At 33.6% G+C, this 23,387-nt stretch overlaps 15 non-coding genes across 15 annotated transcripts; all 15 read right to left on the bottom strand.

Annotated features, from left to right (window-relative positions):
- Positions 1-1,069: 1,069 nt before the first annotated feature.
- Positions 1,070-1,141, bottom strand: TRNAG-UCC (transfer RNA glycine (anticodon UCC)). The gene has a single exon. It is a non-coding gene; the product is annotated as a tRNA-Gly (tRNA).
- A 1,067-nt stretch (positions 1,142-2,208) lies between these two features.
- TRNAG-UCC (transfer RNA glycine (anticodon UCC)) lies at positions 2,209-2,280 on the bottom strand. Its single transcript has one exon. It is a non-coding gene; the product is annotated as a tRNA-Gly (tRNA).
- Positions 2,281-3,766: 1,486 nt separating this feature from the next.
- TRNAG-UCC (transfer RNA glycine (anticodon UCC)) lies at positions 3,767-3,838 on the bottom strand. The gene has a single exon. It is a non-coding gene; the product is annotated as a tRNA-Gly (tRNA).
- Positions 3,839-4,905: 1,067 nt separating this feature from the next.
- On the bottom strand, positions 4,906-4,977 carry TRNAG-UCC (transfer RNA glycine (anticodon UCC)). Its single transcript has one exon. It is a non-coding gene; the product is annotated as a tRNA-Gly (tRNA).
- Positions 4,978-6,044: 1,067 nt separating this feature from the next.
- TRNAG-UCC (transfer RNA glycine (anticodon UCC)) lies at positions 6,045-6,116 on the bottom strand. The gene has a single exon. It is a non-coding gene; the product is annotated as a tRNA-Gly (tRNA).
- A 1,486-nt stretch (positions 6,117-7,602) lies between these two features.
- On the bottom strand, positions 7,603-7,674 carry TRNAG-UCC (transfer RNA glycine (anticodon UCC)). The gene has a single exon. It is a non-coding gene; the product is annotated as a tRNA-Gly (tRNA).
- A 1,067-nt stretch (positions 7,675-8,741) lies between these two features.
- TRNAG-UCC (transfer RNA glycine (anticodon UCC)) lies at positions 8,742-8,813 on the bottom strand. The gene has a single exon. It is a non-coding gene; the product is annotated as a tRNA-Gly (tRNA).
- A 1,067-nt stretch (positions 8,814-9,880) lies between these two features.
- On the bottom strand, positions 9,881-9,952 carry TRNAG-UCC (transfer RNA glycine (anticodon UCC)). Its single transcript has one exon. It is a non-coding gene; the product is annotated as a tRNA-Gly (tRNA).
- Positions 9,953-13,538: 3,586 nt separating this feature from the next.
- On the bottom strand, positions 13,539-13,610 carry TRNAG-UCC (transfer RNA glycine (anticodon UCC)). Its single transcript has one exon. It is a non-coding gene; the product is annotated as a tRNA-Gly (tRNA).
- A 648-nt stretch (positions 13,611-14,258) lies between these two features.
- TRNAG-UCC (transfer RNA glycine (anticodon UCC)) lies at positions 14,259-14,330 on the bottom strand. Its single transcript has one exon. It is a non-coding gene; the product is annotated as a tRNA-Gly (tRNA).
- Positions 14,331-16,532: 2,202 nt separating this feature from the next.
- On the bottom strand, positions 16,533-16,604 carry TRNAG-UCC (transfer RNA glycine (anticodon UCC)). Its single transcript has one exon. It is a non-coding gene; the product is annotated as a tRNA-Gly (tRNA).
- A 648-nt stretch (positions 16,605-17,252) lies between these two features.
- On the bottom strand, positions 17,253-17,324 carry TRNAG-UCC (transfer RNA glycine (anticodon UCC)). Its single transcript has one exon. It is a non-coding gene; the product is annotated as a tRNA-Gly (tRNA).
- A 3,337-nt stretch (positions 17,325-20,661) lies between these two features.
- TRNAG-UCC (transfer RNA glycine (anticodon UCC)) lies at positions 20,662-20,733 on the bottom strand. The gene has a single exon. It is a non-coding gene; the product is annotated as a tRNA-Gly (tRNA).
- A 1,067-nt stretch (positions 20,734-21,800) lies between these two features.
- TRNAG-UCC (transfer RNA glycine (anticodon UCC)) lies at positions 21,801-21,872 on the bottom strand. The gene has a single exon. It is a non-coding gene; the product is annotated as a tRNA-Gly (tRNA).
- A 1,067-nt stretch (positions 21,873-22,939) lies between these two features.
- TRNAG-UCC (transfer RNA glycine (anticodon UCC)) lies at positions 22,940-23,011 on the bottom strand. The gene has a single exon. It is a non-coding gene; the product is annotated as a tRNA-Gly (tRNA).
- Between the last annotated feature and the right edge of the window lie 376 nt (positions 23,012-23,387).

Here is a 23,387-nt window from a genome sequence, read left to right as displayed (position 1 = left end):
TGGTCAGTGTATTCCTGATTTCTTCAAAACAAGAAACATTCTCTAAGGAGCTTATGATCTTCAAAAATGAAAAGAATACACTGTTAATCCAGTAATTGACTGCAATGCACTTCTTTTGATGATGGAAAATATTAATACAATGCACAAAATAGGTTTAAAATGTAAATGAATAAATAAACATGATGTCCACTGAAGTCCACTTTTTGGCACTTTTGGAAAAGAGAATTTGAATCAAATGTTAAAGCAGATAATAATAAAATATATTTAATAGCCTAATTTACATAAGACTATTTAGAGTTGGATATTTTTAAGATGCCATAAATCTAGTATTCTGTGAATGACAAAGCCATGACTCTGTCCATACCCCATAAGTGCTACACATACCAAGAAAGCTTCCCATTTGTTGAAAGGGCATTTCTTGGTCAGTGTATTCCTGATTTCTTCAAAACAAGAAACATTCTCTAAGGAGCTTATGATCTTAAAAAATGAAAAGAATACACTGTTAATCCAGTAATTGACTGCAATGCACTTCTTTTGATGATGGAAAATATTAATACAATGCACAAAATAGGTTTAAAATGTAAATGAATAAATAAACATGATGTCCACTGAAGTCCACTTTTTGGCACTTTTGGAAAAGAGAATTTGAATCAAATGTTAAAGCAGATAATAGGAAAATATATTTAATAGCCTAATTTACATAAGACTATTCAGAGTTGGATATTTTTAAGATGCCATAAATCTAGTATTCTGTGAATGACAAAGCCATGACTCTGTCCATACCCCATAAGTGCTACACATACCAACAAAGCTTCCCATTTGTTGAAAGGGCATTTCTTGGTCAGTGTATTCCTGATTTCTTCAAAACAAGAAACATTCTCTAAGGAGCTTATGATCTTAAAAAATGAAAAGAATACACAAGAAAAATCATGCTTTGGCCAGTGCGACACATACCAACAAAGCTTTCCGTTTTTTGAAAGGGCATTTCTTGGTCAGTGTATTCCTAATTCCTTCAAAACAAGAATAATTCTCTAAGGAGTTTATGATCTTAAAAATTGAATACAAACTATGCGTTGGCCGGGAATCGAACCCGGGTCAACTGCTTGGAAGGCAGCTATGCTCACCACTATACCACCAACGCTTCCTGGTTTTCAAAAGGGCATTTGTTAGTCAAATCTGTAAGCCACAACACCTGATTGTATGATTTCAATGCTCTACACTGTTAATCCATTAATTGACTGCAATGCACTTCTTTTGATGATGGAAAATATTAATACAATGCACAAATTAGGTTAAAAATGCAAATGAATAAATAAACATGATGTCCACTGAAGTCCACTTTTTGGCACTTTTGGAAAAGAGAATTTGAATCAAATGTTAAAGCAGATAATAGGAAAATATATTGAATAGCCTAATTTACATAAGACTATTTAGAGTTGGATATTTTTAAGATGCCATAAATCTAGTATTCTGTGAATGACAAAGCCATGACTCTGTCCATACCCCATAAGTGCTACACATACCAAGAAAGCTTCCCATTTGTTGAAAGGGCATTTCTTGGTCAGTGTATTCCTGATTTCTTCAAAACAAGAAACATTCTCTAAGGAGCTTATGATCTTCAAAAATGAAAAGAATACACTGTTAATCCAGTAATTGACTGCAATGCACTTCTTTTGATGATGGAAAATATTAATACAATGCACAAAATAGGTTTAAAATGTAAATGAATAAATAAACATGATGTCCACTGAAGTCCACTTTTTGGCACTTTTGGAAAAGAGAATTTGAATCAAATGTTAAAGCAGATAATAGGAAAATATATTTAATAGCCTAATTTACATAAGACTATTCAGAGTTGGATATTTTTAAGATGCCATAAATCTAGTATTCTGTGAATGACAAAGCCATGACTCTGTCCATACCCCATAAGTGCTACACATACCAACAAAGCTTCCCATTTGTTGAAAGGGCATTTCTTGGTCAGTGTATTCCTGATTTCTTCAAAACAAGAAACATTCTCTAAGGAGCTTATGATCTTAAAAAATGAAAAGAATACACAAGAAAAATCATGCTTTGGCCAGTGCGACACATACCAACAAAGCTTTCCGTTTTTTGAAAGGGCATTTCTTGGTCAGTGTATTCCTAATTCCTTCAAAACAAGAATAATTCTCTAAGGAGTTTATGATCTTAAAAATTGAATACAAACTATGCGTTGGCCGGGAATCGAACCCGGGTCAACTGCTTGGAAGGCAGCTATGCTCACCACTATACCACCAACGCTTCCTGGTTTTCAAAAGGGCATTTGTTAGTCAAATCTGTAAGCCACAACACCTGATTGTATGATTTCAATGCTCTACACTGTTAATCCATTAATTGACTGCAATGCACTTCTTTTGATGATGGAAAATATTAATACAATGCACAAATTAGGTTAAAAATGCAAATGAATAAATAAACATGATGTCCACTGAAGTCCACTTTTTGGCACTTTTGGAAAAGAGAATTTGAATCAAATGTTAAAGCAGATAATAGGAAAATATATTTAATAGCCTAATTTACATAAGACTATTTAGAGTTGGATATTTTTAAGATGCCATAAATCTAGTATTCTGTGAATGACAAAGCCATGACTCTGTCCATACCCCATAAGTGCTACACATACCAAGAAAGCTTCCCATTTGTTGAAAGGGCATTTCTTGGTCAGTGTATTCCTGATTTCTTCAAAACAAGAAACATTCTCTAAGGAGCTTATGATCTTCAAAAATGAAAAGAATACACTGTTAATCCAGTAATTGACTGCAATGCACTTCTTTTGATGATGGAAAATATTAATACAATGCACAAAATAGGTTTAAAATGTAAATGAATAAATAAACATGATGTCCACTGAAGTCCACTTTTTGGCACTTTTGGAAAAGAGAATTTGAATCAAATGTTAAAGCAGATAATAATAAAATATATTTAATAGCCTAATTTACATAAGACTATTTAGAGTTGGATATTTTTAAGATGCCATAAATCTAGTATTCTGTGAATGACAAAGCCATGACTCTGTCCATACCCCATAAGTGCTACACATACCAAGAAAGCTTCCCATTTGTTGAAAGGGCATTTCTTGGTCAGTGTATTCCTGATTTCTTCAAAACAAGAAACATTCTCTAAGGAGCTTATGATCTTAAAAAATGAAAAGAATACACTGTTAATCCAGTAATTGACTGCAATGCACTTCTTTTGATGATGGAAAATATTAATACAATGCACAAAATAGGTTTAAAATGTAAATGAATAAATAAACATGATGTCCACTGAAGTCCACTTTTTGGCACTTTTGGAAAAGAGAATTTGAATCAAATGTTAAAGCAGATAATAGGAAAATATATTTAATAGCCTAATTTACATAAGACTATTCAGAGTTGGATATTTTTAAGATGCCATAAATCTAGTATTCTGTGAATGACAAAGCCATGACTCTGTCCATACCCCATAAGTGCTACACATACCAACAAAGCTTCCCATTTGTTGAAAGGGCATTTCTTGGTCAGTGTATTCCTGATTTCTTCAAAACAAGAAACATTCTCTAAGGAGCTTATGATCTTAAAAAATGAAAAGAATACACAAGAAAAATCATGCTTTGGCCAGTGCGACACATACCAACAAAGCTTTCCGTTTTTTGAAAGGGCATTTCTTGGTCAGTGTATTCCTAATTCCTTCAAAACAAGAATAATTCTCTAAGGAGTTTATGATCTTAAAAATTGAATACAAACTATGCGTTGGCCGGGAATCGAACCCGGGTCAACTGCTTGGAAGGCAGCTATGCTCACCACTATACCACCAACGCTTCCTGGTTTTCAAAAGGGCATTTGTTAGTCAAATCTGTAAGCCACAACACCTGATTGTATGATTTCAATGCTCTACACTGTTAATCCATTAATTGACTGCAATGCACTTCTTTTGATGATGGAAAATATTAATACAATGCACAAATTAGGTTAAAAATGCAAATGAATAAATAAACATGATGTCCACTGAAGTCCACTTTTTGGCACTTTTGGAAAAGAGAATTTGAATCAAATGTTAAAGCAGATAATAGGAAAATATATTGAATAGCCTAATTTACATAAGACTATTTAGAGTTGGATATTTTTAAGATGCCATAAATCTAGTATTCTGTGAATGACAAAGCCATGACTCTGTCCATACCCCATAAGTGCTACACATACCAAGAAAGCTTCCCATTTGTTGAAAGGGCATTTCTTGGTCAGTGTATTCCTGATTTCTTCAAAACAAGAAACATTCTCTAAGGAGCTTATGATCTTCAAAAATGAAAAGAATACACTGTTAATCCAGTAATTGACTGCAATGCACTTCTTTTGATGATGGAAAATATTAATACAATGCACAAAATAGGTTTAAAATGTAAATGAATAAATAAACATGATGTCCACTGAAGTCCACTTTTTGGCACTTTTGGAAAAGAGAATTTGAATCAAATGTTAAAGCAGATAATAGGAAAATATATTTAATAGCCTAATTTACATAAGACTATTCAGAGTTGGATATTTTTAAGATGCCATAAATCTAGTATTCTGTGAATGACAAAGCCATGACTCTGTCCATACCCCATAAGTGCTACACATACCAACAAAGCTTCCCATTTGTTGAAAGGGCATTTCTTGGTCAGTGTATTCCTGATTTCTTCAAAACAAGAAACATTCTCTAAGGAGCTTATGATCTTAAAAAATGAAAAGAATACACAAGAAAAATCATGCTTTGGCCAGTGCGACACATACCAACAAAGCTTTCCGTTTTTTGAAAGGGCATTTCTTGGTCAGTGTATTCCTAATTCCTTCAAAACAAGAATAATTCTCTAAGGAGTTTATGATCTTAAAAATTGAATACAAACTATGCGTTGGCCAGGAATCGAACCCGGGTCAACTGCTTGGAAGGCAGCTATGCTCACCACTATACCACCAACGCTTCCTGGTTTTCAAAAGGGCATTTGTTAGTCAAATCTGTAAGCCACAACACCTGATTGTATGATTTCAATGCTCTACACTGTTAATCCATTAATTGACTGCAATGCACTTCTTTTGATGATGGAAAATATTAATACAATGCACAAATTAGGTTAAAAATGCAAATGAATAAATAAACATGATGTCCACTGAAGTCCACTTTTTGGCACTTTTGGAAAAGAGAATTTGAATCAAATGTTAAAGCAGATAATAGGAAAATATATTGAATAGCCTAATTTACATAAGACTATTTAGAGTTGGATATTTTTAAGATGCCATAAATCTAGTATTCTGTGAATGACAAAGCCATGACTCTGTCCATACCCCATAAGTGCTACACATACCAAGAAAGCTTCCCATTTGTTGAAAGGGCATTTCTTGGTCAGTGTATTCCTGATTTCTTCAAAACAAGAAACATTCTCTAAGGAGCTTATGATCTTCAAAAATGAAAAGAATACACTGTTAATCCAGTAATTGACTGCAATGCACTTCTTTTGATGATGGAAAATATTAATACAATGCACAAAATAGGTTTAAAATGTAAATGAATAAATAAACATGATGTCCACTGAAGTCCACTTTTTGGCACTTTTGGAAAAGAGAATTTGAATCAAATGTTAAAGCAGATAATAGGAAAATATATTTAATAGCCTAATTTACATAAGACTATTCAGAGTTGGATATTTTTAAGATGCCATAAATCTAGTATTCTGTGAATGACAAAGCCATGACTCTGTCCATACCCCATAAGTGCTACACATACCAACAAAGCTTCCCATTTGTTGAAAGGGCATTTCTTGGTCAGTGTATTCCTGATTTCTTCAAAACAAGAAACATTCTCTAAGGAGCTTATGATCTTAAAAAATGAAAAGAATACACAAGAAAAATCATGCTTTGGCCAGTGCGACACATACCAACAAAGCTTTCCGTTTTTTGAAAGGGCATTTCTTGGTCAGTGTATTCCTAATTCCTTCAAAACAAGAATAATTCTCTAAGGAGTTTATGATCTTAAAAATTGAATACAAACTATGCGTTGGCCGGGAATCGAACCCGGGTCAACTGCTTGGAAGGCAGCTATGCTCACCACTATACCACCAACGCTTCCTGGTTTTCAAAAGGGCATTTGTTAGTCAAATCTGTAAGCCACAACACCTGATTGTATGATTTCAATGCTCTACACTGTTAATCCATTAATTGACTGCAATGCACTTCTTTTGATGATGGAAAATATTAATACAATGCACAAATTAGGTTAAAAATGCAAATGAATAAATAAACATGATGTCCACTGAAGTCCACTTTTTGGCACTTTTGGAAAAGAGAATTTGAATCAAATGTTAAAGCAGATAATAGGAAAATATATTTAATAGCCTAATTTACATAAGACTATTTAGAGTTGGATATTTTTAAGATGCCATAAATCTAGTATTCTGTGAATGACAAAGCCATGACTCTGTCCATACCCCATAAGTGCTACACATACCAAGAAAGCTTCCCATTTGTTGAAAGGGCATTTCTTGGTCAGTGTATTCCTGATTTCTTCAAAACAAGAAACATTCTCTAAGGAGCTTATGATCTTCAAAAATGAAAAGAATACACTGTTAATCCAGTAATTGACTGCAATGCACTTCTTTTGATGATGGAAAATATTAATACAATGCACAAAATAGGTTTAAAATGTAAATGAATAAATAAACATGATGTCCACTGAAGTCCACTTTTTGGCACTTTTGGAAAAGAGAATTTGAATCAAATGTTAAAGCAGATAATAATAAAATATATTTAATAGCCTAATTTACATAAGACTATTTAGAGTTGGATATTTTTAAGATGCCATAAATCTAGTATTCTGTGAATGACAAAGCCATGACTCTGTCCATACCCCATAAGTGCTACACATACCAAGAAAGCTTCCCATTTGTTGAAAGGGCATTTCTTGGTCAGTGTATTCCTGATTTCTTCAAAACAAGAAACATTCTCTAAGGAGCTTATGATCTTAAAAAATGAAAAGAATACACTGTTAATCCAGTAATTGACTGCAATGCACTTCTTTTGATGATGGAAAATATTAATACAATGCACAAAATAGGTTTAAAATGTAAATGAATAAATAAACATGATGTCCACTGAAGTCCACTTTTTGGCACTTTTGGAAAAGAGAATTTGAATCAAATGTTAAAGCAGATAATAGGAAAATATATTTAATAGCCTAATTTACATAAGACTATTCAGAGTTGGATATTTTTAAGATGCCATAAATCTAGTATTCTGTGAATGACAAAGCCATGACTCTGTCCATACCCCATAAGTGCTACACATACCAACAAAGCTTCCCATTTGTTGAAAGGGCATTTCTTGGTCAGTGTATTCCTGATTTCTTCAAAACAAGAAACATTCTCTAAGGAGCTTATGATCTTAAAAAATGAAAAGAATACACAAGAAAAATCATGCTTTGGCCAGTGCGACACATACCAACAAAGCTTTCCGTTTTTTGAAAGGGCATTTCTTGGTCAGTGTATTCCTAATTCCTTCAAAACAAGAATAATTCTCTAAGGAGTTTATGATCTTAAAAATTGAATACAAACTATGCGTTGGCCGGGAATCGAACCCGGGTCAACTGCTTGGAAGGCAGCTATGCTCACCACTATACCACCAACGCTTCCTGGTTTTCAAAAGGGCATTTGTTAGTCAAATCTGTAAGCCACAACACCTGATTGTATGATTTCAATGCTCTACACTGTTAATCCATTAATTGACTGCAATGCACTTCTTTTGATGATGGAAAATATTAATACAATGCACAAATTAGGTTAAAAATGCAAATGAATAAATAAACATGATGTCCACTGAAGTCCACTTTTTGGCACTTTTGGAAAAGAGAATTTGAATCAAATGTTAAAGCAGATAATAGGAAAATATATTTAATAGCCTAATTTACATAAGACTATTTAGAGTTGGATATTTTTAAGATGCCATAAATCTAGTATTCTGTGAATGACAAAGCCATGACTCTGTCCATACCCCATAAGTGCTACACATACCAAGAAAGCTTCCCATTTGTTGAAAGGGCATTTCTTGGTCAGTGTATTCCTGATTTCTTCAAAACAAGAAACATTCTCTAAGGAGCTTATGATCTTCAAAAATGAAAAGAATACACTGTTAATCCAGTAATTGACTGCAATGCACTTCTTTTGATGATGGAAAATATTAATACAATGCACAAAATAGGTTTAAAATGTAAATGAATAAATAAACATGATGTCCACTGAAGTCCACTTTTTGGCACTTTTGGAAAAGAGAATTTGAATCAAATGTTAAAGCAGATAATAGGAAAATATATTTAATAGCCTAATTTACATAAGACTATTCAGAGTTGGATATTTTTAAGATGCCATAAATCTAGTATTCTGTGAATGACAAAGCCATGACTCTGTCCATACCCCATAAGTGCTACACATACCAACAAAGCTTCCCATTTGTTGAAAGGGCATTTCTTGGTCAGTGTATTCCTGATTTCTTCAAAACAAGAAACATTCTCTAAGGAGCTTATGATCTTAAAAAATGAAAAGAATACACAAGAAAAATCATGCTTTGGCCAGTGCGACACATACCAACAAAGCTTCCCGTTTTTTGAAAGGGCATTTCTTGGTCAGTGTATTCCTAATTCCTTCAAAACAAGAATAATTCTCTAAGGAGTTTATGATCTTAAAAATTGAATACAAACTATGCGTTGGCCGGGAATCGAACCCGGGTCAACTGCTTGGAAGGCAGCTATGCTCACCACTATACCACCAACGCTTCCTGGTTTTCAACAGGGCATTTGTTAGTCAAATCTGTAAGCCACAACACCTGATTGTATGATTTCAATGCTCTACACTGTTAATCCATTAATTGACTGCAATGCACTTCTTTTGATGATGGAAAATATTAATACAATGCACAAATTAGGTTAAAAATGCAAATGAATAAATAAACATGATGTCCACTGAAGTCCACTTTTTGGCACTTTTGGAAAAGAGAATTTGAATCAAATGTTAAAGCAGATAATAGGAAAATATATTTAATAGCCTAATTTACATAAGACTATTTAGAGTTGGATATTTTTAAGATGCCATAAATCTAGTATTCTGTGAATGACAAAGCCATGACTCTGTCCATACCCCATAAGTGCTACACATACCAAGAAAGCTTCCCATTTGTTGAAAGGGCATTTCTTGGTCAGTGTATTCCTGATTTCTTCAAAACAAGAAACATTCTCTAAGGAGCTTATGATCTTCAAAAATGAAAAGAATACACTGTTAATCCAGTAATTGACTGCAATGCACTTCTTTTGATGATGGAAAATATTAATACAATGCACAAAATAGGTTTAAAATGTAAATGAATAAATAAACATGATGTCCACTGAAGTCCACTTTTTGGCACTTTTGGAAAAGAGAATTTGAATCAAATGTTAAAGCAGATAATAGTAAAATATATTTAATAGCCTAATTTACATAAGACTATTCAGAGTTGGATATTTTTAAGATGCCATAAATCTAGTATTCTGTGAATGACAAAGCCATGACTCTGTCCATACCCCATAAGTGCTACACATACCAAGAAAGCTTCCCATTTGTTGAAAGGGCATTTCTTGGTCAGTGTATTCCTGATTTCTTCAAAACAAGAAACATTCTCTAAGGAGCTTATGATCTTAAAAAATGAAAAGAATACACAAGAAAAATCATGCTTTGGCCAGTGCGACACATACCAACAAAGCTTCCCGTTTTTTGAAAGGGCATTTCTTGGTCAGTGTATTCCTAATTCCTTCAAAACAAGAATAATTCTCTAAGGAGTTTATGATCTTAAAAATTGAATACAAACTATGCGTTGGCCGGGAATCGAAGCCGGGTCAACTGCTTGGAAGGCAGCTATGCTCACCACTATACCACCAACGCTTCCTGGTTTTCAAAAGGGCATTTGTTAGTCAAATCTGTAAGCCACAACACCTGATTGTATGATTTCAATGCTCTACACTGTTAATCCATTAATTGACTGCAATGCACTTCTTTTGATGATGGAAAATATTAATACAATGCACAAATTAGGTTAAAAATGCAAATGAATAAATAAACATGATGTCCACTGAAGTCCACTTTTTGGCACTTTTGGAAAAGAGAATTTGAATCAAATGTTAAAGCAGATAATAGGAAAATATATTTAATAGCCTAATTTACATAAGACTGTTTAGAGTTGGATATTTTTAAGATGCCATAAATCTAGTATTCTGTGAATGACAAAGCCATGACTCTGTCCATACCCCATAAGTGCTACACATACCAAGAAAGCTTCCCATTTGTTGAAAGGGCATTTCTTGGTCAGTGTATTCCTGATTTCTTCAAAACAAGAAACATTCTCTAAGGAGCTTATGATCTTCAAAAATGAAAAGAATACACTGTTAATCCAGTAATTGACTGCAATGCACTTCTTTTGATGATGGAAAATATTAATACAATGCACAAAATAGGTTTAAAATGTAAATGAATAAATAAACATGATGTCCACTGAAGTCCACTTTTTGGCACTTTTGGAAAAGAGAATTTGAATCAAATGTTAAAGCAGATAATAGTAAAATATATTTAATAGCCTAATTTACATAAGACTATTCAGAGTTGGATATTTTTAAGATGCCATAAATCTAGTATTCTGTGAATGACAAAGCCATGACTCTGTCCATACCCCATAAGTGCTACACATACCAAGAAAGCTTCCCATTTGTTGAAAGGGCATTTCTTGGTCAGTGTATTCCTGATTTCTTCAAAACAAGAAACATTCTCTAAGGAGCTTATGATCTTAAAAAATGAAAAGAATACACAAGAAAAATCATGCTTTGGCCAGTGCGACACATACCAACAAAGCTTCCCGTTTTTTGAAAGGGCATTTCTTGGTCAGTGTATTCCTAATTCCTTCAAAACAAGAATAATTCTCTAAGGAGTTTATGATCTTAAAAATTGAATACAAACTATGCGTTGGCCGGGAATCGAAGCCGGGTCAACTGCTTGGAAGGCAGCTATGCTCACCACTATACCACCAATGCTTCCTGGTTTTCAAAAGGGCATTTGTTAGTCAAATCTGTAAGCCACAACACCTGATTGTATGATTTCAATGCTCTACACTGTTAATCCATTAATTGACTGCAATGCACTTCTTTTGATGATGGAAAATATTAATACAATGCACAAAATAGGTTTAAAATGTAAATGAATAAATAAACATGATGTCCACTGAAGTCCACTTTTTGGCACTTTTGGAAAAGAGAATTTGAATCAAATGTTAAAGCAGATAATAGGAAAATATATTTAATAGCCTAATTTACATAAGACTATTCAGAGTTGGATATTTTTAAGATGCCATAAATCTAGTATTCTGTGAATGACAAAGCCATGACTCTGTCCATACCCCATAAGTGCTACACATACCAAGAAAGCTTCCCATTTGTTGAAAGGGCATTTCTTGGTCAGTGTATTCCTGATTTCTTCAAAACAAGAAACATTCTCTAAGGAGCTTATGATCTTAAAAAATGAAAAGAATACACAAGAAAAATCATGCTTTGGCCAGTGCGACACATACCAACAAAGCTTCCCGTTTTTTGAAAGGGCATTTCTTGGTCAGTGTATTCCTAATTCCTTCAAAACAAGAATAATTCTCTAAGGAGTTTATGATCTTAAAAATTGAATACAAACTATGCTTGGAAGGCAGCTATGCTCACCACTATACCACCAACGCTTCCTGGTTTTCAAAAGGGCATTTGTTAGTCAAATCTGTAAGCCACAACACCTGATTGTATGATTTCAATGCTCTACACTGTTAATCCATTAATTGACTGCAATGCACTTCTTTTGATGATGGAAAATATTAATACAATGCACAAATTAGGTTTAAAATGTAAATGAATAAATAAACATGATGTACACTTAAGCCCACTTTTTGGCACTTTTGGAAAAGAGAATTTGAATCACATGCTAAAGCAGATAATAGGAAAATATATTTAATAGCCTAATTTACATAAGACTATTCAGAGCTGGATATTTTTAAGATGCCATAAATCTAGTATTCTCTGAATGACAAAGCCATGACTCTGTCCATATCCCATAAGTGCTACACATACCAACAAAGCTTCCCATTTGTTGAAAGGGCATTTCTTGGTCAGTGTATTCCTGATTTCTTCAAAACAAGAAACATTCTCTAAGGAGCTTATGATCTTAAAAAATGAAAAGAATACACAAGAAAAATCATGCGTTGGCCAGTGCTACACATACCAACAAAGCTTCCCATTTTTTGAAAGGGCATTTCTTGGTCAGTGTATTCCTAATTCCTTCAAAACAAGAAAAATTCTCTAAGGAGCTTATGATCTTAAAAAATGAATAGAATACAAACTATGCGTTGGCTGGGAATCGAACCATATACCACCAACGCTTCCCGGTTTTCAAAAGGGCATTTGTTAGTCAAATCTGTAAGCCACAACACCTGATTGTATGATTTCAATGCTCTACACTGTTAATCCATTAATTGACTGCAATGCACTTCTTTTGATGATGGAAAATATTAATACAATGCACAAATTAGGTTAAAAATGCAAATGAATAAATAAACATGATGTCCACTGAAGTCCACTTTTTGGCACTTTTGGAAAAGAGAATTTGAATCAAATGTTAAAGCAGATAATAGGAAAATATATTTAATAGCCTAATTTACATAAGACTATTTAGAGTTGGATATTTTTAAGATGCCATAAATCTAGTATTCTGTGAATGACAAAGCCATGACTCTGTCCATACCCCATAAGTGCTACACATACCAAGAAAGCTTCCCATTTGTTGAAAGGGGCATTTCTTGGTCAGTGTATTCCTGATTTCTTCAAAACAAGAAACATTCTCTAAGGAGCTTATGATCTTCAAAAATGAAAAGAATACACTGTTAATCCAGTAATTGACTGCAATGCACTTCTTTTGATGATGGAAAATATTAATACAATGCACAAAATAGGTTTAAAATGTAAATGAATAAATAAACATGATGTCCACTGAAGTCCACTTTTTGGCACTTTTGGAAAAGAGAATTTGAATCAAATGTTAAAGCAGATAATAGTAAAATATATTTAATAGCCTAATTTACATAAGACTATTCAGAGTTGGATATTTTTAAGATGCCATAAATCTAGTATTCTGTGAATGACAAAGCCATGACTCTGTCCATACCCCATAAGTGCTACACATACCAAGAAAGCTTCCCATTTGTTGAAAGGGCATTTCTTGGTCAGTGTATTCCTGATTTCTTCAAAACAAGAAACATTCTCTAAGGAGCTTATGATCTTAAAAAATGAAAAGAATACACAAGAAAAATCATGCTTTGGCCAGTGCGACACATACCAACAAAGCTTCCCGTTTTTTGAAAGGGCATTTCTTGGTCAGTGTATTCCTAATTCCTTCAAAACAAGAATAATTCTCTAAGGAGTTTATGATCTTAAAAATTGAATACAAACTATGCGTTGGCCGGGAATCGAACCCGGGTCAACTGCTTGGAAGGCAGCTATGCTCACCACTATACCACCAACGCTTCCTGGTTTTCAAAAGGGCATTTGTTAGTCAAATCTGTAAGCCACAACACCTGATTGTATGATTTCAATGCTCTACACTGTTAATCCATTAATTGACTGCAATGCACTTCTTTTGATGATGGAAAATATTAATACAATGCACAAATTAGGTTAAAAATGCAAATGAATAAATAAACATGATGTCCACTGAAGTCCACTTTTTGGCACTTTTGGAAAAGAGAATTTGAATCAAATGTTAAAGCAGATAATAGGAAAATATATTTAATAGCCTAATTTACATAAGACTATTTAGAGTTGGATATTTTTAAGATGCCATAAATCTAGTATTCTGTGAATGACAAAGCCATGACTCTGTCCATACCCCATAAGTGCTACACATACCAAGAAAGCTTCCCATTTGTTGAAAGGGCATTTCTTGGTCAGTGTATTCCTGATTTCTTCAAAACAAGAAACATTCTCTAAGGAGCTTATGATCTTAAAAAATGAAAAGAATACACAAGAAAAATCATGCTTTGGCCAGTGCGACACATACCAACAAAGCTTCCCGTTTTTTGAAAGGGCATTTCTTGGTCAGTGTATTCCTAATTCCTTCAAAACAAGAATAATTCTCTAAGGAGTTTATGATCTTAAAAATTGAATACAAACTATGCGTTGGCCGGGAATCGAACCCGGGTCAACTGCTTGGAAGGCAGCTATGCTCACCACTATACCACCAACGCTTCCTGGTTTTCAAAAGGGCATTTGTTAGTCAAATCTGTAAGCCACAACACCTGATTGTATGATTTCAATGCTCTACACTGTTAATCCATTAATTGACTGCAATGCACTTCTTTTGATGATGGAAAATATTAATACAATGCACAAATTAGGTTAAAAATGCAAATGAATAAATAAACATGATGTCCACTGAAGTCCACTTTTTGGCACTTTTGGAAAAGAGAATTTGAATCAAATGTTAAAGCAGATAATAGGAAAATATATTTAATAGCCTAATTTACATAAGACTATTTAGAGTTGGATATTTTTAAGATGCCATAAATCTAGTATTCTGTGAATGACAAAGCCATGACTCTGTCCATACCCCATAAGTGCTACACATACCAAGAAAGCTTCCCATTTGTTGAAAGGGCATTTCTTGGTCAGTGTATTCCTGATTTCTTCAAAACAAGAAACATTCTCTAAGGAGCTTATGATCTTAAAAAATGAAAAGAATACACTGTTAATCCAGTAATTGACTGCAATGCACTTCTTTTGATGATGGAAAATATTAATACAATGCACAAAATAGGTTTAAAATGTATATGAATAAATAAACATGATGTCCACTGAAGTCCACTTTTTGGCACTTTTGGAAAAGAGAATTTGAATCAAATGTTAAAGCAGATAATAGGAAAATATATTTAATAGCCTAATTTACATAAGACTATTCAGAGTTGGATATTTTTAAGATGCCATAAATCTAGTATTCTGTGAATGACAAAGCCATGACTCTGTCCATACCCCATAAGTGCTACACATACCAACAAAGCTTCCCATTTGTTGAAAGGGCATTTCTTGGTCAGTGTATTCCTGATTTCTTCAAAACAAGAAACATTCTCTAAGGAGCTTATGATCTTAAAAAATGAAAAGAATACACAAGAAAAATCATGCTTTGGCCAGTGCGACACATACCAACAAAGCTTTCCGTTTTTTGAAAGGGCATTTCTTGGTCAGTGTATTCCTAATTCCTTCAAAACAAGAATAATTCTCTAAGGAGTTTATGATCTTAAAAATTGAATACAAACTATGCGTTGGCCGGGAATCGAACCCGGGTCAACTGCTTGGAAGGCAGCTATGCTCACCACTATACCACGCTTCCTGGTTTTCAAAAGGGCATTTGTTAGTCAAATCTGTAAGCCACAACACCTGATTGTATGATTTCAATGCTCTACACTGTTAATCCATTAATTGACTGCAATGCACTTCTTTTGATGATGGAAAATATTAATACAATGCACAAATTAGGTTAAAAATGCAAATGAATAAATAAACATGATGTCCACTGAAGTCCACTTTTTGGCACTTTTGGAAAAGAGAATTTGAATCAAATGTTAAAGCAGATAATAGGAAAATATATTTAATAGCCTAATTTACATAAGACTATTTAGAGTTGGATATTTTTAAGATGCCATAAATCTAGTATTCTGTGAATGACAAAGCCATGACTCTGTCCATACCCCATAAGTGCTACACATACCAAGAAAGCTTCCCATTTGTTGAAAGGGCATTTCTTGGTCAGTGTATTCCTGATTTCTTCAAAACAAGAAACATTCTCTAAGGAGCTTATGATCTTCAAAAATGAAAAGAATACACTGTTAATCCAGTAATTGACTGCAATGCACTTCTTTTGATGATGGAAAATATTAATACAATGCACAAAATAGGTTTAAAATGTAAATGAATAAATAAACATGATGTCCACTGAAGTCCACTTTTTGGCACTTTTGGAAAAGAGAATTTGAATCAAATGTTAAAGCAGATAATAATAAAATATATTTAATAGCCTAATTTACATAAGACTATTCAGAGTTGGATATTTTTAAGATGCCATAAATCTAGTATTCTGTGAATGACAAAGCCATGACTCTGTCCATACCCCATAAGTGCTACACATACCAAGAAAGCTTCCCATTTGTTGAAAGGGCATTTCTTGGTCAGTGTATTCCTGATTTCTTCAAAACAAGAAACATTCTCTAAGGAGCTTATGATCTTAAAAAATGAAAAGAATACACAAGAAAAATCATGCTTTGGCCAGTGCGACACATACCAACAAAGCTTCCCGTTTTTTGAAAGGGCATTTCTTGGTCAGTGTATTCCTAATTCCTTCAAAACAAGAATAATTCTCTAAGGAGTTTATGATCTTAAAAATTGAATACAAACTATGCGTTGGCCGGGAATCGAACCCGGGTCAACTGCTTGGAAGGCAGCTATGCTCACCACTATACCACCAACGCTTCCTGGTTTTCAAAAGGGCATTTGTTAGTCAAATCTGTAAGCCACAACACCTGATTGTATGATTTCAATGCTCTACACTGTTAATCCATTAATTGACTGCAATGCACTTCTTTTGATGATGGAAAATATTAATACAATGCACAAATTAGGTTAAAAATGCAAATGAATAAATAAACATGATGTCCACTGAAGTCCACTTTTTGGCACTTTTGGAAAAGAGAATTTGAATCAAATGTTAAAGCAGATAATAGGAAAATATATTTAATAGCCTAATTTACATAAGACTATTTAGAGTTGGATATTTTTAAGATGCCATAAATCTAGTATTCTGTGAATGACAAAGCCATGACTCTGTCCATACCCCATAAGTGCTACACATACCAAGAAAGCTTCCCATTTGTTGAAAGGGCATTTCTTGGTCAGTGTATTCCTGATTTCTTCAAAACAAGAAACATTCTCTAAGGAGCTTATGATCTTAAAAAATGAAAAGAATACACAAGAAAAATCATGCTTTGGCCAGTGCGACACATACCAACAAAGCTTCCCGTTTTTTGAAAGGGCATTTCTTGGTCAGTGTATTCCTAATTCCTTCAAAACAAGAATAATTCTCTAAGGAGTTTATGATCTTAAAAATTGAATACAAACTATGCGTTGGCCGGGAATCGAACCCGGGTCAACTGCTTGGAAGGCAGCTATGCTCACCACTATACCACCAACGCTTCCTGGTTTTCAAAAGGGCATTTGTTAGTCAAATCTGTAAGCCACAACACCTGATTGTATGATTTCAATGCTCTACACTGTTAATCCATTAATTGACTGCAATGCACTTCTTTTGATGATGGAAAATATTAATACAATGCACAAATTAGGTTAAAAATGCAAATGAATAAATAAACATGATGTCCACTGAAGTCCACTTTTTGGCACTTTTGGAAAAGAGAATTTGAATCAAATGTTAAAGCAGATAATAGGAAAATATATTTAATAGCCTAATTTACATAAGACTATTTAGAGTTGGATATTTTTAAGATGCCATAAATCTAGTATTCTGTGAATGACAAAGCCATGACTCTGTCCATACCCCATAAGTGCTACACATACCAAGAAAGCTTCCCATTTGTTGAAAGGGCATTTCTTGGTCAGTGTATTCCTGATTTCTTCAAAACAAGAAACATTCTCTAAGGAGCTTATGATCTTAAAAAATGAAAAGAATACACTGTTAATCCAGTAATTGACTGCAATGCACTTCTTTTGATGATGGAAAATATTAATACAATGCACAAAATAGGTTTAAAATGTAAATGAATAAATAAACATGATGTCCACTGAAGTCCACTTTTTGGCACTTTTGGAAAAGAGAATTTGAATCAAATGTTAAAGCAGATAATAGGAAAATATATTTAATAGCCTAATTTACATAAGACTATTCAGAGTTGGATATTTTTAAGATGCCATAAATCTAGTATTCTGTGAATGACAAAGCCATGACTCTGTCCATACCCCATAAGTGCTACACATACCAACAAAGCTTCCCATTTGTTGAAAGGGCATTTCTTGGTCAGTGTATTCCTGATTTCTTCAAAACAAGAAACATTCTCTAAGGAGCTTATGATCTTAAAAAATGAAAAGAATACACAAGAAAAATCATGCTTTGGCCAGTGCGACACATACCAACAAAGCTTTCCGTTTTTTGAAAGGGCATTTCTTGGTCAGTGTATTCCTAATTCCTTCAAAACAAGAATAATTCTCTAAGGAGTTTATGATCTTAAAAATTGAATACAAACTATGCGTTGGCCGGGAATCGAACCCGGGTCAACTGCTTGGAAGGCAGCTATGCTCACCACTATACCACGCTTCCTGGTTTTCAAAAGGGCATTTGTTAGTCAAATCTGTAAGCCACAACACCTGATTGTATGATTTCAATGCTCTACACTGTTAATCCATTAATTGACTGCAATGCACTTCTTTTGATGATGGAAAATATTAATACAATGCACAAATTAGGTTAAAAATGCAAATGAATAAATAAACATGATGTCCACTGAAGTCCACTTTTTGGCACTTTTGGAAAAGAGAATTTGAATCAAATGTTAAAGCAGATAATAGGAAAATATATTTAATAGCCTAATTTACATAAGACTATTTAGAGTTGGATATTTTTAAGATGCCATAAATCTAGTATTCTGTGAATGACAAAGCCATGACTCTGTCCATACCCCATAAGTGCTACACATACCAAGAAAGCTTCCCATTTGTTGAAAGGGCATTTCTTGGTCAGTGTATTCCTGATTTCTTCAAAACAAGAAACATTCTCTAAGGAGCTTATGATCTTAAAAAATGAAAAGAATACACTGTTAATCCAGTAATTGACTGCAATGCACTTCTTTTGATGATGGAAAATATTAATACAATGCACAAAATAGGTTTAAAATGTAAATGAATAAATAAACATGATGTCCACTGAAGTCCACTTTTTGGCACTTTTGGAAAAGAGAATTTGAATCAAATGTTAAAGCAGATAATAGGAAAATATATTTAATAGCCTAATTTACATAAGACTATTCAGAGTTGGATATTTTTAAGATGCCATAAATCTAGTATTCTGTGAATGACAAAGCCATGACTCTGTCCATACCCCATAAGTGCTACACATACCAACAAAGCTTCCCATTTGTTGAAAGGGCATTTCTTGGTCAGTGTATTCCTGATTTCTTCAAAACAAGAAACATTCTCTAAGGAGCTTATGATCTTAAAAAATGAAAAGAATACACAAGAAAAATCATGCTTTGGCCAGTGCGACACATACCAACAAAGCTTTCCGTTTTTTGAAAGGGCATTTCTTGGTCAGTGTATTCCTAATTCCTTCAAAACAAGAATAATTCTCTAAGGAGTTTATGATCTTAAAAATTGAATACAAACTATGCGTTGGCCGGGAATCGAACCCGGGTCAACTGCTTGGAAGGCAGCTATGCTCACCACTATACCACGCTTCCTGGTTTTCAAAAGGGCATTTGTTAGTCAAATCTGTAAGCCACAACACCTGATTGTATGATTTCAATGCTCTACACTGTTAATCCATTAATTGACTGCAATGCACTTCTTTTGATGATGGAAAATATTAATACAATGCACAAATTAGGTTAAAAATGCAAATGAATAAATAAACATGATGTCCACTGAAGTCCACTTTTTGGCACTTTTGGAAAAGAGAATTTGAATCAAATGTTAAAGCAGATAATAGGAAAATATATTTAATAGCCTAATTTACATAAGACTATTTAGAGTTGGATATTTTTAAGATGCCATAAATCTAGTATTCTGTGAATGACAAAGCCATGACTCTGTCCATACCCCATAAGTGCTACACATACCAAGAAAGCTTCCCATTTGTTGAAAGGGCATTTCTTGGTCAGTGTATTCCTGATTTCTTCAAAACAAGAAACATTCTCTAAGGAGCTTATGATCTTCAAAAATGAAAAGAATACACTGTTAATCCAGTAATTGACTGCAATGCACTTCTTTTGATGATGGAAAATATTAATACAATGCACAAAATAGGTTTAAAATGTAAATGAATAAATAAACATGATGTCCACTGAAGTCCACTTTTTGGCACTTTTGGAAAAGAGAATTTGAATCAAATGTTAAAGCAGATAATAATAAAATATATTTAATAGCCTAATTTACATAAGACTATTCAGAGTTGGATATTTTTAAGATGCCATAAATCTAGTATTCTGTGAATGACAAAGCCATGACTCTGTCCATACCCCATAAGTGCTACACATACCAAGAAAGCTTCCCATTTGTTGAAAGGGCATTTCTTGGTCAGTGTATTCCTGATTTCTTCAAAACAAGAAACATTCTCTAAGGAGCTTATGATCTTAAAAAATGAAAAGAATACACAAGAAAAATCATGCTTTGGCCAGTGCGACACATACCAACAAAGCTTCCCGTTTTTTGAAAGGGCATTTCTTGGTCAGTGTATTCCTAATTCCTTCAAAACAAGAATAATTCTCTAAGGAGTTTATGATCTTAAAAATTGAATACAAACTATGCGTTGGCCGGGAATCGAACCCGGGTCAACTGCTTGGAAGGCAGCTATGCTCACCACTATACCACCAACGCTTCCTGGTTTTCAAAAGGGCATTTGTTAGTCAAATCTGTAAGCCACAACACCTGATTGTATGATTTCAATGCTCTACACTGTTAATCCATTAATTGACTGCAATGCACTTCTTTTGATGATGGAAAATATTAATACAATGCACAAATTAGGTTAAAAATGCAAATGAATAAATAAACATGATGTCCACTGAAGTCCACTTTTTGGCACTTTTGGAAAAGAGAATTTGAATCAAATGTTAAAGCAGATAATAGGAAAATATATTTAATAGCCTAATTTACATAAGACTATATAGAGTTGGATATTTTTAAGATGCCATAAATCTAGTATTCTGTGAATGACAAAGCCATGACTCTGTCCATACCCCATAAGTGCTACACATACCAAGAAAGCTTCCCATTTGTTGAAAGGGCATTTCTTGGTCAGTGTATTCCTGATTTCTTCAAAACAAGAAACATTCTCTAAGGAGCTTATGATCTTCAAAAATGAAAAGAATACACTGTTAATCCAGTAATTGACTGCAATGCACTTCTTTTGATGATGGAAAATATTAATACAATGCACAAAATAGGTTTAAAATGTAAATGAATAAATAAACATGATGTCCACTGAAGTCCACTTTTTGGCACTTTTGGAAAAGAGAATTTGAATCAAATGTTAAAGCAGATAATAGTAAAATATATTTAATAGCCTAATTTACATAAGACTATTCAGAGTTGGATATTTTTAAGATGCCATAAATCTAGTATTCTGTGAATGACAAAGCCATGACTCTGTCCATACCCCATAAGTGCTACACATACCAAGAAAGCTTCCCATTTGTTGAAAGGGCATTTCTTGGTCAGTGTATTCCTGATTTCTTCAAAACAAGAAACATTCTCTAAGGAGCTTATGATCTTAAAAAATGAAAAGAATACACAAGAAAAATCATGCTTTGGCCAGTGCGACACATACCAACAAAGCTTCCCGTTTTTTGAAAGGGCATTTCTTGGTCAGTGTATTCCTAATTCCTTCAAAACAAGAATAATTCTCTAAGGAGTTTATGATCTTAAAAATTGAATACAAACTATGCGTTGGCCGGGAATCGAACCCGGGTCAACTGCTTGGAAGGCAGCTATGCTCACCACTATACCACCAACGCTTCCTGGTTTTCAAAAGGGCATTTGTTAGTCAAATCTGTAAGCCACAACACCTGATTGTATGATTTCAATGCTCTACACTGTTAATCCATTAATTGACTGCAATGCACTTCTTTTGATGATGGAAAATATTAATACAATGCACAAATTAGGTTAAAAATGCAAATGAATAAATAAACATGATGTCCACTGAAGTCCACTTTTTGGCACTTTTGGAAAAGAGAATTTGAATCAAATGTTAAAGCAGATAATAGGAAAATATATTTAATAGCCTAATTTACATAAGACTATTTAGAGTTGGATATTTTTAAGATGCCATAAATCTAGTATTCTGTGAATGACAAAGCCATGACTCTGTCCATACCCCATAAGTGCTACACATACCAAGAAAGCTTCCCATTTGTTGAAAGGGCATTTCTTGGTCAGTGTATTCCTGATTTCTTCAAAACAAGAAACATTCTCTAAGGAGCTTATGATCTTAAAAAATGAAAAGAATACACTGTTAATCCAGTAATTGACTGCAATGCACTTCTTTTGATGATGGAAAATATTAATACAATGCACAAAATAGGTTTAAAATGTAAATGAATAAATAAACATGATGTCCACTGAAGTCCACTTTTTGGCACTTTTGGAAAAGAGAATTTGAATCAAATGTTAAAGCAGATAATAGGAAAATATATTTAATAGCCTAATTTACATAAGACTATTCAGAGTTGGATATTTTTAAGATGCCATAAATCTAGTATTCTGTGAATGACAAAGCCATGACTCTGTCCATACCCCATAAGTGCTACACATACCAACAAAGCTTCCCATTTGTTGAAAGGGCATTTCTTGGTCAGTGTATTCCTGATTTCTTCAAAACAAGAAACATTCTCTAAGGAGCTTATGATCTTAAAAAATGAAAAGAATACACAAGAAAAATCATGCTTTGGCCAGTGCGACACATACCAACAAAGCTTTCCGTTTTTTGAAAGGGCATTTCTTGGTCAGTGTATTCCTAATTCCTTCAAAACAAGAATAATTCTCTAAGGAGTTTATGATCTTAAAAATTGAATACAAACTATGCGTTGGCCGGGAATCGAACCCGGGTCAACTGCTTGGAAGGCAGCTATGCTCACCACTATACCACCAACGCTTCCTGGTTTTCAAAAGGGCATTTGTTAGTCAAATCTGTAAGCCACAACACCTGATTGTATGATTTCAATGCTCTACACTGTTAATCCATTAATTGACTGCAATGCACTTCTTTTGATGATGGAAAATATTAATACAATGCACAAATTAGGTTAAAAATGCAAATGAATAAATAAACATGATGTCCACTGAAGTCCACTTTTTGGCACTTTTGGAAAAGAGAATTTGAATCAAATGTTAAAGCAGATAATAGGAAAATATATTTAATAGCCTAATTTACATAAGACTATTTAGAGTTGGATATTTTTAAGATGCCATAAATCTAGTATTCTGTGAATGACAAAGCCATGACTCTGTCCATACCCCATAAGTGCTAC

The sequence above is a fragment of the Taudactylus pleione genome, unplaced genomic scaffold (genome assembly GCF_031769625.1).
Source record: "Taudactylus pleione unplaced genomic scaffold, aTauple2 ptg000467l, whole genome shotgun sequence".
NCBI lineage: Eukaryota > Metazoa > Chordata > Amphibia > Anura > Myobatrachidae > Taudactylus > Taudactylus pleione.
The sequence above is the reverse complement of the archived record's forward strand: the minus strand, read 5'-3'. Positions and strand labels throughout refer to the sequence as shown.